Source organism: Cotesia glomerata, linkage group LG5 (genome assembly GCF_020080835.1).
Source record: "Cotesia glomerata isolate CgM1 linkage group LG5, MPM_Cglom_v2.3, whole genome shotgun sequence".
NCBI lineage: Eukaryota > Metazoa > Arthropoda > Insecta > Hymenoptera > Braconidae > Cotesia > Cotesia glomerata.
In genome coordinates this window covers 26,319,991-26,336,681 of record NC_058162.1, presented here as the reverse complement: position 1 = coordinate 26,336,681, position 16,691 = coordinate 26,319,991, and the positions used below count along the sequence as shown (strand labels likewise).

The 16,691-nt window shown below is 29.4% G+C and overlaps 1 protein-coding gene and 2 long non-coding RNA genes across 12 annotated transcripts in view; 2 read left to right on the top strand and 1 right to left on the bottom strand.

Moving 5' to 3' along the window:
- LOC123265192 overlaps window positions 1-16,691 on the top strand; it is a 398,621-nt gene that overhangs the window by 275,840 nt on the left and 106,090 nt on the right. The window lies entirely within an intron of this gene.
- LOC123265197 lies at window positions 18-519 on the top strand. Its single transcript, XR_006509531.1, has 4 exons — window positions 18-56; window positions 118-147; window positions 213-248; window positions 309-519. It is a non-coding gene; the product is annotated as an uncharacterized LOC123265197 (long non-coding RNA).
- On the bottom strand, window positions 7,440-11,611 carry LOC123265200. The gene is made up of 3 exons (XR_006509535.1): window positions 11,464-11,611; window positions 9,361-9,362; window positions 7,440-7,450 (listed from the first exon to the last, which is right to left on the bottom strand). It is a non-coding gene; the product is annotated as an uncharacterized LOC123265200 (long non-coding RNA).

Here is a 16,691-nt window from a genome sequence, read left to right as displayed (position 1 = left end):
TAATTGTAACACAGGCCAAGAAAAAGAAGAAAAAGAAAAAATTGTTCCTTAGACAAGTGAGTTGCTCAGTTTTTCGATTTTAATTCATAAAAAATAATTGTATGTTTTTTTTTATAGAGAGTGATGAATTAGTTATCAAAGAATTAGGTATGATTTTTTTTTAGTTAAAAATTGTAAGAGTAATTTATGATATTTGTGGAAATTTGTTTTAGATGAAGAAAAAGATAAAGCAAAAACGTGGATACAAGGTGAGAAGAATTTTTTTTTTATAATTGATTGAGAAGTAATTAATTTTGTTGAATTTTTAGACTACTTTGCAGAAGATGATGATGATGATGATGATAAAGATAAAGATAAAGATGATGATGGTGGTGAAAAAAAAGATGATAATAATAACACGAGTAATAATACCACTTCAACAGACAAAGGACAATAAAATCCACAATTTTATGAAAAATAAATTTTACTTACAACTTTTGCAGTCACTATGCGACTGCCGTGACTTGTGAACTATAAATAAATAAAATTTCGCTGTATTAAATAATGATTTTTGTTAAATTGAATGTAATTTCTTAAATATTGAAGTTTTTAAAGATATAAGCTCATCCTGATGTTACACTCATTAAGAGCTTTTATTTGAGTACCCACATGCATTTTTTATATATTGTTCATATATATATATATATATATATATATATATATATATATATATATATATATATATATATAAATATATGAAAAATTGATGTGGGTACTCAAATTAAAGGTCTCGATTAATGTAATGTCGGGATGAGCTTATATCTTTAAAAATATCATTAGTTGACAAGATACAAGGTCATTTCTTAATTATTGAGATTTTTTTAGATATAAACTCATTTCAATGTTAAACTCACCGAGAGCTTTCATTTGAGTACCCACATGCATTTTTATATATCTTTCATATATATATATATATATATATATATATATATATATATATATATATATATATATATATAATATATATATATATATATATATATATATATATATATAATATATATAATATATATGAATATATGAAAAATTGATGTGGGTATTGAAATGAAAGGTCTTGATGAGTGTAGCACCGGGATGAGCTTATATCTTTAAAAATGTCAATAATTCGCAAGATACAAGGTCATTTTTTAATTATTGACATTTTTTAAGATATAAACTCATTTAAATGTTATACTCATTGAGACCTTTCATTTAAGTACCCATATGGCATTTTTTATATATTTTATATATATGGTATTTGTGAAATATATAAATATATAAAATATATGAAAAATTGATGTGGGTAGTCAAATGAAAGGTCTTGATGAGTGTAACATCGGGATGAGTTTATATCTTTAAAAATGTTAATAGTTCACGAGATACGAGGTCATTTCTTAATTATGTATCTAGAGATAGAGCATTTTCAAATGCAGCTTAAATACCTTTCATAATTAATTGACTATCGGTGAGAATGAAATGAAACCTTGAAAAGGCACAAATTCAAATCAAGACTTTTGCAATTACACTAAATTTCACTAAAAAAAAAAACCGATTTTATCATATAACTATAGTTATATCTTGGCCACAAAATTTTTCTTATTCTCTTAATATTATAGATTTATTTCCAAAATAAATATATTTTCATCCACGCAATTAAATGGTTTTGTTTTTTAAACTATAATCTCAAAAAATCAATAATAAATTCACTTAAATTTTTTTCAGTGTAAATAATGAATGAAAAAAAATGTAAAAGCAATAAAAAGATAAATTTTATTAGAATATTTTGTGTTCTCATCAGTTTAACACCCGGTATCCATTTCCCTAGTGTGACACCTGAATATTTAATGCTCCGTGTAAATTGCCAACCGCTACTGAATAAACACTACTTACTTCATGTATTATTAAATCCCTTGTATGACTAAAATAAATCTAAAAAAGTTTAAGTTGTTTATTAAAAAAAATAATTAAAATAATTTTAATCAGAGGCTTGATAATTTTGTTCCGGCAAGATAGAAAAAATAAATTGAAAAATTTAGTCAGTTCGGTTCAGGTGAGGGCGAGAAAGAGTGTAAGGTAGAAAAGAAGTGGAGGAGGGTGGAAAAGTTTTCCTCGACCGAAAGAATTCACAAAGATAAGCGTCGAGACAGTTGGGGGTCGCTTTTACTTTTCTTAGCTCGTCTTTTACTTCTTGTACTTTTTCCTCCAAAAAGACAACGACATAAACCACCGGGGTAAAAAAATAAGAGGAAGAAAGAGAAAAATAAATATTAAGGAATAAGAAAAGTTTTTGAGAGGGACAGAGGAATGATTACAACAAACTTTTTTACCAGATATTTCCACGGCGACGACCGCAAGGTCACTCGACAATTTTTTTTTTTTAAATTAATTTCATAAAATATTTTGTTTTGTTAACGGGGATTTATTTTAGGCGCGAGTGTTTTGAGTGACGGAGTAAGGAGCTAGTACTTGAGCGATACTTTGAAGTTTTGATAAATTATTCTATGTCAAAGCCCCGACGTGCATTCATTTGTTGAGAGTTAACTCTGTCATTGGCACCATCCTTCATTTTGTGGCTGACAAAAAAAGGATAATCTTAAATTAAGTCTTTAGCTTTCTTTTTTATATTAATGAATTAATTTTTAATGATAGAAACTCATAATTTAGTCAATTGTATCGAAATAACTTTCTACACTGAGAGACAATTTTATTTAATGGGAATGAAATTTTATTACTACACGGAAAAAAGTAAACTGTAATATTCACTCGGATTCCAGTTAATTTTTATAGTTTCAAACAGTACAGCGGACATCGGGGTAGCAAAAATATAAATATTACAGAACTTAATGTAGAAAGTATAAAAGCAACAATTTATAATTTAATATCCAAAATAAGTAATTAGTAGCTGTCACTATAGTAAATAACGACTCTTCCATCTTAAAAAATTACAGTTTCAAACAGTAAAAATTGCCATTTCAATAAATAGTCGATATTATGAGGAGAAGGGGAACTCAGATAAAAGAGAAGGGGGTCTCTCACTCTGGGAGAATTTAATATTACAAACAGTAAAAATTATTTTTTTAAAATATACATTTTACCAGTCCAAGCAAGTCAATAATTACAGTTTGATTTTTAGCGTTGTGTTTAAAATTTACCATTCTACTTTGTAAATATTGACGTTGCTTGTATTAGAAATTTACTGACTTTATTTTATACTTTTTACATATCATAAGATCATTTTTTAGATACGAAATGATAAATATCAAAGTCTGAATTGTTAATTATTATACTTTAACATTTTAGACATTTACATAGCGAATATTACTGTTTGAAATAGTATTTTCTTCCACGTAAGGAGTAAATTGTAACGTTTAAATGGTAAAAATTATATAGTGAATAGTAAAATCACGATTTTACCGTTTGAAATGGTAATTTTTAGCAGTTGATCATTACTTATTATAAATCGACTGTTATTTATTACAGTTTACTTTTTTCCGTGTATTTAATAAAACGTTTATTTGGTTAATCCCAAATAAAAATTTATTAAATATTAATAAAATTTCCTTAAATACTAATAAAAATTTTCTTAAATACTAATATATGTTTTATTAAATACTAATAAATTTTTCTTAGTCTATAAAAGATGTTGTCTGTCGCAAAGACAACATAAAAGTCTGGATTAAACAAATAGGTTAAGTTAGGATGTCTCGTTGAAAAATCTTAATATTATTTATTGAAAGATATTACTGTGAAAATATAATTGACTATATTATAATTAATACAAATTAATGTTATGTTATGAAACATAAATTATGTATTGTAATTAAACACATTTAACTTTTATATGTTTATATACCTTAATAAATTAAATTGATCAATATTAATTTTTTTTTTTTTTTTTGAGATTATTTGCTTACCATAAAACTTTTGGAACGAATACAAACTACGCGTATTTATGACAGCAAACGAAAGCGACGCTCGTGGTTATTTTAATAAACACATATTAGTATTTAAGAAAATTTTATTAAATACTAATAAAATTTTATTTATGTGAAATATAATTTTATTAATATTAACTAAGTTTTTTTTTTCAAGTTTAAATAAACTTTTTTATTACTATTAAATAAAATTGTTTCTCAGTGTAGGAGAGATTCCTTAAAATTGATAAATTTATCTTGAAGTTCACAATCTAAGCTTCTATTCAAGCTGCCAATCATCTACTTTTAATGATTTTTAAAATTTATTTTGTTGCTCAAAATTTGGAAAAATATTTTAAAAAATGAATTTTATGGGGTGGCTTTAAATAACTTTTAAATACCGTCACGTGTCCTAGTTTTTTCAACAGACCTTCAAGCTTATGAAATAATATTTTGTTTGCACCTTAGTGATACTATTTCCAAAAGTGTTATTTACTTTTTTTCCGTCGGATGATACTTTAATAAATTTAGTAAAGATGGAACTCAGGTTGGATTGTCATCCGATGATTCTTCAGCGATTCAAGAGTAATTTTATGGAATAATTGCTGAGTTATCTCTTGAATAAATGGAAAGAAGATATAAGTGATTATAATTTGCAAAAACATTGTCTCATTAGAATACTCTAATTACTAAACATTCGACACTTGTCCGATTTAGTACCTCAATATTTATCAAATTACTTTGAAAATTTTTTTTAATAACATATTCACTTCTTGTTTTCCTCTTGATGACATTTCACAGAATATCAATTTTTATTGTATATTATTAAATGATGATTGTTAATCAATTTTTGCAGAAAGGTAAAGTTTGTTTTTTGAGTTATTGAAAAATTGAATTTTTTTATTATAGAAACTCATAATTCAGTCAATTGTATCGAAATAACTTTCTAGCGAGAGATTCCTTAAAATTGATAAATTTATCTTGAAGTTCACAATCTAAGCTTCTATTCAAGCTGCCAATCATCTACTTTTAATGATTTTTAAAATTTATTTTGTTGCTCAAAATTTGGAAAAATATTTTAAAAAATGAATTTTATGGGGTGGCTTTAAATAACTTTTAAATACCGTCACGTGTCCTAGTTTTTTCAACAGACCTTCAAGCTTATGAAATAATATTTTGTTTGCACCTTAGTGATACTATTTCCAAAAGTGTTATTTACTTTTTTTCCGTCGGATGATACTTTAATAAATTTAGTAAAGATGGAACTCAGGTTGGATTGTCATCCGATGATTCTTCAGCGATTCAAGAGTAATTTTATGGAATAATTGATGAGTTATCTCTTGAATAAATGGAAAGAAGATATAAGTGATTATTATTTGCAAAAACATTGTCTCATTGCAATACTCTAATTACTAAACATTCGACACTTGTTCGATTTAGTTCCCCAATATTTATAAATTCCTTTAGAAAATTAATTTTTTTCAGGTTTAATTAAGACTATCAATTGATTATTACAGTATTAAATCCCGAACACTAAAACTTTGAAACTGTAAACAAAAGCGAATGATTAAGGGGCGTATAAAAATTAAAAAGAGGAAAGTGGTTACGATCATCTGAATTCATTGTTTGGATATAATATATAATATAAAGAAGAGAGTATTCTCGTAAGAGTTTGCATGAGGGGTGAGTTAGTAAGTTTACGATGATACCACAATTCCCTTTACACCATTATACCCCTTAGTCTCGGCCCCCGTTAAAATCAGAGCTTCTTTACAGACAGAAGCGGTGTTCGCGATAGTGAAAAGGGTTCAGAGGGCGATAATCGACCGTAAAACTGAAGACGAAGGGCCATTAAGGCGTCGTAGACGTGCCATTACCACCCCAACATCGGAGTCGAATGTCAAAAAATTTACATTGTTTTTTAACTTTATTTTCTGGCCCGTTCTCGCTCCATCATATTCATTCCTCCCTAACACACTCCACAATCCACACTCCACACTCCACACTCTAGACTCGCAAGTCTTCACTCAGCCCCTTAAGTTATTTTTCCGAAAGCAAAGACACACGTTACATCTTAATGGCATGAATTTCCTCCAATAAATCCGTCGCTTGATCGCGTAATCGCATTCCCGGTCCCGGTTACAATGTATTCTGTCTCGTCCAGAGTTTAGTCCACCTTTTTTTATCTACTCCTTCTTCGGGATCTTCTGGAGACTTGGGATTGCAGGAAGAACTGGATTACGGACTGAGGGTGGAAAATAAACACATGTAAGACTCTGTCTTCAAGTGGAAAACAAGTTAAGAGGATTCTTGTCTCACTGGCTAGTAATCTCAGATCAGTCACCTTTTGAAGATACTCTTTTCAGACATTGATACACGGAAAAAATATTATTATTACTACAAAGTGGCTTTTACCAAGGTAAAAGCCACAATTATTGACACACTAAATTATTTTTAAATATATTTAATCATCTGTAATAAGAATAACTATCATATAAATTTTTATTAAATTCTAATTAATTAAAACATTGAAAAAAATTACTGTCAGTTCGAAATATTAAATATTAATTATTAAAAAAAAATAATGAGCACCAGTTGATCAAACCTTACGAACGTTTATTTTCTTAACAACTTTAATTAGAAAAGCATTTTTTTAAAATTCTGAGTTTAAATTCATTTCTTCATCTAATAATATTATCTTTTTAACTTCCCGCTAAGAAAATCGAAGATTTTCAAAAATCGGGAAGTTATTGTTTTCACCCCGTTTTGCAAAAATCGAGTTTTCATCAGATCTCGACGTTTGAAGGTCACAGGAAGCTTCCCTGACTATCCCCGTGAGGTTGTCACGGTGTCTGTACGTATGTGTGTGTGTGTGTGTGTGTGTGTGAAAGTATGTGAACCGCTTATAACTTTTGAACAGCTTGACCGATTTCATCGCGGTTGGTGCCATTCGAAAGAACTTGACCAAACTTAGATTTTGAAAACTATTTGGACCGATTCAGATCAATAGATTTTGAGAAATCTTCAAAAAACTGAAAAAAAAATTTTTTTCAAATGTGGTTTTTTTGGAATAACTTTTAAACGGCTTGATAGTTCAATTTCAAAAAGTAATCAGCTCTTAACCTCAAAAAACCACGTCGATCGCCACCAGTCCGGTCAAAATCGGTTGATTCGTTCGAGAGATATCGTGAACGAAAGAAAACCGAAAAAAGTGTTTTTTCGGAATAACTCCAAAATTCCTAGCGCGATCAATTCAAAATTTAAAATTCTTTGTGAGGCTTAAAAAACTGCGTCGAATGCTGCCAACCGCGTGAAAATCGGTTTATTTATTCAAAAGTTATTGCAGTTTAAAAATTCAAAAAATAGTGTCTTATCAAATCTCTATCAGACTTTTGAGCTCGAAGAGCTCAAAAGCATAGGAAAGCAATCTCTTTGAGCTCGGAGAGCTCAAAATAACCCATAAATTGTATTTTTAAGCTCGAAGAGCTCAAAAACGTCATTGGTGTAATTTTAAGCGCCTAAGTATGGAATTAGCGGGAAGTTGCAGGGATGGCCTTCAGGGTCAACCGTTTTCCTAATTTTTTTTTTTTTTAATTAACAATATATGAAAAATTTATAAAATTGAATAATCGAAATTAATTGTAAGCTTTATAATATTTAAATAATGGGTGTCAATAACTAGTTGATAATTTTTAAGTTGAATCTCATATTGACAGCCATTCGACAGCGCTATCACGCCTTTTTTTTTACTTTAACCTAAAAAATTAACTGTAAAAGTTTGAACTCTTCTGATTAAATAAATTATTTTTAGATTAATTTTTATATTTTTAAAAGTATTTAATCATTTATGGAAATTATTATTAATAAACTTTAATAAAATTGATTACTTAATAATAAGTTTGGATAAATAAGAATAAGCAGATGATTGTCGGCATGCTTATTATAAGTATCAATAATTGGGGTGAAGGTATGTCAATAATTAGATCAATCAGTTTTTGAACCTGCCAATAATTGGTGTATCCGGATAATCTATTTAATTATTTAAAATTAATTAGTAAATAAGGTAAAGCCCCAAATATTGACAACGGTCTGAATATTGACACCCTAAATTATTTTTAAATATATTTAAACATCTATAATAAGAATATTTGCCAAAAATAGTCTTAAAAATTTTGAGAAGCTTTTCTCTAAAATTTTCATTAAATTTATAATTTACAATTTATTTTATTATTGTAACAATTAAAAACCCTGGATATGGTTGACTCTAAAAGCTATACTTGGAATTTCTTGGTATACTAAAGTTAAAAACGCTAAAAAATTTTTCTATTGCAAAGTTAGTAGCTCTTGAAGCTCAAATTAAAACTTCGAGCTCGAAAATCTAGTTATTGTCTTGGAAAAATGTTTTTGAAAAAATGTAGTTAACAAAATAATTAGTTATTTGTCGAAAATAATTTAGCTATTTCAACAACATTTGTTATACACAGAAAGAAGTAAACTGTAATAAATAACAGTCGATTTATAATAAGTAATGATCAACTGCTAAAAATTACCATTTCAAACAGTAAAATCGTGATTTTACTATTCACTTTATAATATTTACCATTTAAACGTTACAATTTACTCTTTACATGGAAGAAAATACTATTTCAAACAGTAATATTCGCTATGTAAATGTCTAAAATGTTAAAGTATAATAATTAAGAAGTCAGACTTTGATATTTATCATTTCGTATCTAAAAAATGATCTTATGATATGTAAAAAGTATAAAATAAAGTTAGTAAATTTCTAATACAAGCAATGTCAATATTTACAAAGTAAAATGGTAAATTTTAAACGCAACGCTAAAAATCAAACTGTAATTATTGACTTGCTTGGACTGGTAAAATGTATATTTTAAAAGTATAATTTTTACTATTTGAAATGTTAAATTCTCCCAGAGTGAGACCCCCTTCTCTTTCATCTGAGTTCCCCTTCTCCTCATAATATGGACTATATATTGAAATGGCCGTTTTTACTGTTTGAAACTGTAATTTTTAAGATGAAAGAGTCGTTATTTACTGTAGTGACAGCTACTAATCACTTATTTTAGATATTAAATTATAAATTGTAGCTTTTATACTTTCTACATTAAGTTCTGTAATATTTATATTTTTGCCACCCCGATGTCCGCTTTACTGTTTGAAACTATAAAAAGTAACTGGAATCCGAGTGAATATTACAGTTTACTTTTTTCCGTGTACCAATTTAAAATAACAAAAAAAAACTATTTATTTACAATTTAAACCAATCGCTTGCTCACGTTCCTCTAAAATGAATCCGATGGATCTGTAGGAAACACGTCGACATTGACGAAGTAGAGCGAGTTAGGGAAGAACGTTGTCGCTAATGTCGTAACCGAAGTGTCATCACACCCCCATCCAAAAAGACTTCTCCTCCCGTAAGCTTCTGTTCCGAGGATATATCGGTTTTAGCGAAAGGGATTGAGGAAAAAAGCAGCCGAGTTAAAGCTATCTCCGGCAGAAAATCCGAAAAAATGGCACAACACGCTGAAAGCCTGCCTTAAAAATCCATCTTTAAAAAATCACACAATATCCATAAAAAGCATACACATTCGTTCTAAAATCTAATATCGAATTGTTCAGGTTTTTCCCATTATTTTCCGAAGTCCCCGTAGAAAAGCTAGAAGACTAAGAGGTTAACTGGCCAAGGGACTCAAGCTACTCCCTGGTCTATATCCGCTCGCAAAACCAATCGCGACACCTTCAGCGGCATTCCGGTCCCGTGAACAGCAATAACGGCTAGACGATAAAACCTCCCCTCTATTTTTTGATGTCCATAGGGAAGGAAGCAAAAACCAAACAGCTAGGACCAGTCTGGGGACATACGAGGAATGTTTGCTGCTTTTATTGCCCATAAAAGCAATAATACGGCGGCATTCAACGCGCGTGCCACGGGACTAAAGTATCAATGATAGATAATCGCAAATATTGTCTTGTTATTTATTCTTAAAATGGACTTTTAGAACTTTGAATAAGTCCGAGTTAATTTTCGTTTAAATTTGACGCCTGGATGAGGTCGTAGTCTTTAAGACTTATTCATAATACGAAAGTAGGTACCAAATTGCCTGGGGCTGGTTTAAGGAACGAGGCGACGATGGCCTCGTTTCCGAATAACGGGTCTGCTTTGACGGGACATCCGATGTAATATGCCTGAGCTTTTGATAACAATCTTAACCTGGTGGCTTATACTTAAGCCTCATCTTCATCTCTCATTTACTTTAGAATTTACCGCCTCAAAGGCACTGTTGGATTTTTTATGGAGGTTTTTTTTATGATTTTAGAAAGATTGAGGCTAAGGTAAAAGCCCCAATTATTGACACTACAAGAGACAAAGTTATGATTTGATTTTTTTTAAACAATCAAATATCAATCTCGTTGAATTCTGTTTGTGGTAATCCCCAAGTAATGTTTTTACTAATCAAATTTTTTAAAATCATAATCACTGATATTTACTAATTAATTTTAAATAATTAAATAGATTATCCGGAGACACCAATTATTGGCAGGTTAAAAAACTGACTGATCTAATTATTGACATACCTTGACCCCAATTATTGACACCTATACTAATCATGCCTACAATCATCTGCTTAGTCTTATTTATCCAAACTTATTATTAAGTAATCAATTTTATTAAAGTTTATTAATAATAATTTCCATTAATGATTAATTAATTTTAAAGATATAAAAATTTATTTTAAAATAATTTATTTAATCAGAAGAGTTCAAACTCTTACAGTTAATTTTTTAGGTTAAAGTCAAAAAAAGGCGTGATAGCGCTGTCGAATGGCTGTTAATATGAGATTCAACTTAACAATTATCAACTAGTTATTGACACCCATTATTTAAATATTATAAAGCATACAATTAATTTCGATTATTCAATTTTATAAATTTTTCATATATTGTTAATTAAAAAAAAAAATCATATTATTAGATGAAGAAATCAAATATTAATATCGTTGAATTTTGTTTGTGGTAATGTCTCAACAATATTATTTTGTTATGCCAACAAAATCACTTTGTTACAGCAACAATATGCGCCGAGTTAGCTTGTTGTCCTAAAAAAATCATTATTAGGACAACAGATTAGTTCAGTTGCAAACTGGTTTGTTCTTACACGGAAAAAAGTAAACTGTAATATTCACTCGGATTCCGGTTAATTTTTATAGTTTCAAACAGTAAAACGGACATCGGGGTGGCAAAAATATAAATATTACAGAACTTAACGGAGAAAGTATAAAAGCCACAATTTATAATTTAATATCCAAAATAAGTGATTAGTAGCTGTCACTATAGTAAATAACGACTCTTTCATCTTAAAAAATTACAGTTTCAAACAGTAAAAACGGCCATTTCAATATATAGTCCATATTATGAGGAGAAGGGGAACTCAGATGAAAGAGAAGGGGGTCTCACTCTGGGAGAATTTAACATTTCAAACAGTAAAAATTATTTTTTTAAAATATACACCCGAGTCAAAATCTCCAACGTTATTCCAACGTTTCCAACGTTACAAGCGTTAATTCAATGTTTTGAACTTTACAAATAAATAAAAATATATCTAGACATGAAAGACAAAAAATATATATAATGTATAGTGATCTTTTCACTCCAAATCGACCATCTTTGAACCCGATCCCTTCCAAATTTTTTCAAAGTGGGATTCCTTCATTTAATATTTTTAACTTCCCACTAAGAAAATTGAAAATTAAAAAAAATCGGGAACGCTTGTAACGTTGGAAACGTTGGAATCACGTTCGAGACCTTGGAAACGTTGGAATAACGTTGGAGACGTTGGAAACGTTGGAATCGCGTTTGAGACGTTGGAAACGTTGGAATAACGTTGGAGATTTCGACTCGGGCATTTTACCAGTCCAAGCAAATCAATAATTACAGTTTGATTTTTAGCGTTGCGTTTAAAATTTACCATTTTACTTTCTAAATATTGACGTTGCTTGTATTAGAAATTTACTAACTTTATTTTATACTTTTTACATATCATAAGATCATTTTTTAGGTACGAAATGATAAATATCAGTCTGAATTGTTAATTATTATACTTTAACATTTTAGACATTTACATAGCGAATATTACTGTTTGAAGTAGTATTTTCTTCCATGTAAAGAGTAAATTGTAACGTTTAAATGGTAAATATTATAAAGTGAATAGTAAAATCACGATTTTACTGTTTGAAATGGTAATTTTTAGCAGTTGATCATTACTTATTATAAATCGACTGTTATTTATTACAGTTTACTTTTTTCCGTGTACAACTTGACCAATGTTAGTTTGTGGAATTAATGAAATTGTTGCTATAAGTACACTTGTTTGTTACAAAATATTTATCAGCTGTTCCGTTTCTTGTTACTTTACCAAAATCTACCAAAAAGTACTTCTGTTTCTAATAAATAGTAACTTATTTATAAAATTAATAGAATTGTCTTGAGATATAGGAGGCAATTTATCAATTATATTGAAAATAACGTTTGGCAGATGGAATTAATAAAGAAGCATAATAATAATTGACAGAAAGAAGGATTAAAATAGACAATGGTTATAGTTGAACGCATTATATAGAGCCTGGTTTAATCCTTAAATCGAATCTTTGACTCCCTTTAAGAGGGAGGAGTATTGAGGAAGAAGAAAGGAGTTAGGAGGAAGGGGTAGCGTCAATAAAGTCAGCCGGAAACGACAGAGGGAAGTTTGAGGATCGTCAGGAACGTATTTTCTTTCTCACTTATGCACTTTGTTTAAGTTTTTGTCTCTTTATCCTTCATAGAGTCTTTTTCGGTATAGTAGTGAGTAGTCAAGAGTGCCCTTCTACCTCCTGCACAAATGGATAATGGGATCGGGATCTTTGCAACCCTCTCAGCCTTGCATCCGTTCCCGTTCTTTCTTTTGAGCCTTCATTTTCCCATTACACTTTGTCTTTCCTCGAATTACCCCATATTCTGGGAACTTGCTCTCTTGCACAAGAAAACATTCTTTTTTTCATTTTTTCGAGCTTAAAAAAAGCACTAGTAAATAAAAAAAAGAAACTATAGTGTATAAGGAGGAGAAAAAACGTATCGGGGGAATCCAGAGACGACGTAGGCAAAAACTCTTCAGCTATCCAAACAGATCGCAGGGCAACACACTTGATTTACGTTACCCTTGGCGATAAGTCCAACTTACTGACTTGAACTTTGCTCTCTTTTCTCGGGCGAGTTTTTCTTAGATTTTGTTCGGTTTGCTTTTCCTATTCGTGGTGGTTTTATTCCAATAACCATGAATCTATCACACGTCAAAACGCAATCGAGAGGTAAAATGGTTTTGCTATGCAGACTTTTGGAGGAAAGTATTTTTTTCTGCTATAAAGTGATGGAAAATAAATTTATTGTAGTTGTTATTTTTTATATTAAAAAAAGAATTTGAAGAGATTAGTAGAAGATGAAAATTAGAATAGCAATTTAATTTCAAGTTACTAACAATATATTTACCTTAAGCAAGACATATATTATTCCAAGTATTATTATTATTCTTGCTACAACTTTCTTCCAATTCCTCACCAAATAATTATTTATTTGGCAACTCGCAACTCCGCTCTTAAAATTATATGTCAATTTATAAAGAGACTAACGCTTTAATAAATTAACCTCTGGATTTATTTTAAAGTTTCCGACTATTTAGACCTTAAAATACTAAAACATAACGTTATAAACAATTAATAAATGTGTTAGCATAAAACGGAGGTGTTTATTATGTTTGGAGATGTCGAACAAGTGGAACAAGTCGAACAATCTAACTTTTGTTGATGATAGTTAATTCCTCGGCCTGCCGGTCTGTAAGCGAAAAACTTTGGACTACTTTCGCCACCTATCTGCTAAACCAGACACTATTTACTGTTGATAGAATTTTATGAACTAAAATTATCTAAAATCTAAACTAAAATATTGAAATTACTGTTGCTGTTTGCTTAAAAAAATATTTGCTTCTGCAAATCCTTGAAGCTTAAATTTCTTTGTTATTTCCATCTATTTACGTAATTAAGAAATAACCTTGTATTTGGTGAACTATTGAAAATTTCAAAGATATAAGCTCATCCCGATGGTACACTCATCAAGACCTTTCATTTGAGTACTTACATCAATTTTTCATATATTTATATATGTTATATATATGTATATATAAAAAATATATCAAAAATGCATGTGGGTACTCAAATGAAAGCTCTTGACGAGAGTAACATCGGGATGAGCTTATATTTTTAAAAATGTCAGTAGTTAAAAAAGTACAGTGTAATTTAATATAATTAGGAAACGACCTTGTATCTTGTGAAATATTGACATTTTTTAAGATATAAGCTCATCCCGATGTTACACTCATCAAGACCTTTCATTTGAGTACTCACATCAATTTTTCATATATTTTATTTATTTATATATATATTATATATATAAATATATGAAAAATATATCAAAAATGCATGTGGGTACTCAAATGAAAGGTCTTGATGAGTTTAACATCGGGATGAGCTTATATCTTTAAAATATATATTATATATATAAATATATGAAAAATATATCAAAAATGCATGTGGGTACTCAAATGAAAGGTCTTGATGAGTTTAACATCGGGATGAGCTTATATCTTTAAAAACGTCAATAGTTAACAAAATACAGTGCAATTTAACAAAAGTCATTATTTAATAATCCAAAATTTTTTAATATTTATACTTTACAAGTTACTGCAGACACATAGCGTTGGCAAAGTTGCTAGTATAAAATAAAATAATTAAAAGCATACTTGTCCTAGCGTTTAAAAATATTTCACCAACTCTACGAATTATTAACTACAATTTTTCACGAGGGCAATAATCGGTCTATTTTCCCAAGTTATTATTAAATTTATCTCTATTAATTATTTCACATAAAATTTTTTTCTACTCCAAAAGAAAACTCTCAATTTTTAAATAATTTTTTAATAAAAAATTAGCCTTAATATTTTTTAATTTCCGAAAATAAATTCACCGTAGTGGTAAAAAAAATGGAATTGACGTTGCAAAAAACCAAGAAATCTATAACTGACGCGTAAATTAACAACTCAGAAGTATATATTTTATTATTATCGACAATAGTCTGGGAATTACCAGGTTATACATCAAGTTCGTTTTCACCGGTTGAGTATCCTTTGCTTGACTGCACCCCATCACTCACGGATCTTGAGCTAACGAGGGGTACCAAGTCGATCAATTCCAGCAATGCCTCAAAAAAACAAAACTAATAAGCTTAAAAAAAATAATAAAATAAATCCGTGTTTTATTAACTTTTATTTTTATTTGGTGGAAAAAAAAAAAAAGGAAAACTCAATAAAGAATCTTGATTAGTTGTCTGGGACTTTTGGTGGTTAGTTAAGAGCACGTGAAAAGAATTCCAAATCGGTCAGAAAAGTAAAAGCCTAAAATAAAAGGGTGCCGGGAATTGGGAGCCTTGAAAAGGGTTGATTAGGGAAAGGGATTCTGAATTCGACGAGAAAATCCTCGACGTCTTCAATATTCCAGTGTCAATTTTAGCTTTTTCTTTTCTTTAATAAAAATGATACAGAAAAAAATAATAGGAAAATGATCGATCACGTACCGAGTGAGTAACAGGTTTAATTGGATGATCGATCGGTCGGTTAATATTTTAGCGGACTGGATTCTCGGTGAAAAGGGTTGTTTTGAGCTAAGGGTTGCTCACAATGTATGTCTAATATACGGCCGGCACGTGAATGTAATTCGCGGTGTAAATCATCCGAACAATGTCTTAATGTCCCGGTCATGCGACGCCAAGACGGAAAATCCGGGCTGTATTTAAGGCTGAAGAGGGAGCGGGTGTAGTTTAGTAAGGTGGTAAGGAAAGGGGTGTTACCAAATAGAGAATAACCCCCGACTACTTTCTTGGATCCATTCAAAAGGAAATGAATTAATGCTCGAGAAATTTAAGTCTAAGTCCATTCACGCTTTATTTTATTTATATTAAAACTTTTAATCATAAATATTTTCGTCGATAAAAAACATTATTTGCAAGAATTTACAAAATTTTGATAAGTTAATTACAAGAAATTTTATTTAGAATTATATTAAGCTCGTTTAAATTTTCCCGCGGAATTTTTTTCATACGAATTCAACGCCATCTTTCGTTCCGATTGTGAATCATAAAAAAAAACCAATCAAAGACTGTATCTGCGGTAAGTCAGCGAAACAATTGAGGATAGTATCAGCTGTCTTCAAGCTGTTTTTACAAATAAATTTTTCTATATGGCTGCTCAAAGGACAGAAAATTTCTCCAACTGCCAGCCGAAAAAAATTAATTATAATTAAACAAAACAAAATTAAGCTGCAATTTCTTATACGGAACTTCTTTTTAGTCTAAAGAAGAGATTAAAAAATAAATTGAGTTGAAAAATTGATTTTTTCAAAAGTTATCATGTTTGTCCCTCTATAAAAATTTGAAAATCTACTCTCAGGTATTAAAACTACTTTTTTTGTGTTAAAATAGCAATTAATCTATTAAAAAAAAAAAAACAATTTTGATAAATTAATTACAAGAAATTTTATTTACAATTATATTTTAGAGCTTGTTTAAATTTTCCCGCGGAATTTTGTCATACGAATTCAACGCCCTCTTTCGTTCCGATTGTGAATCATAAAAAAGAACCAATCAAAGACTGTATCT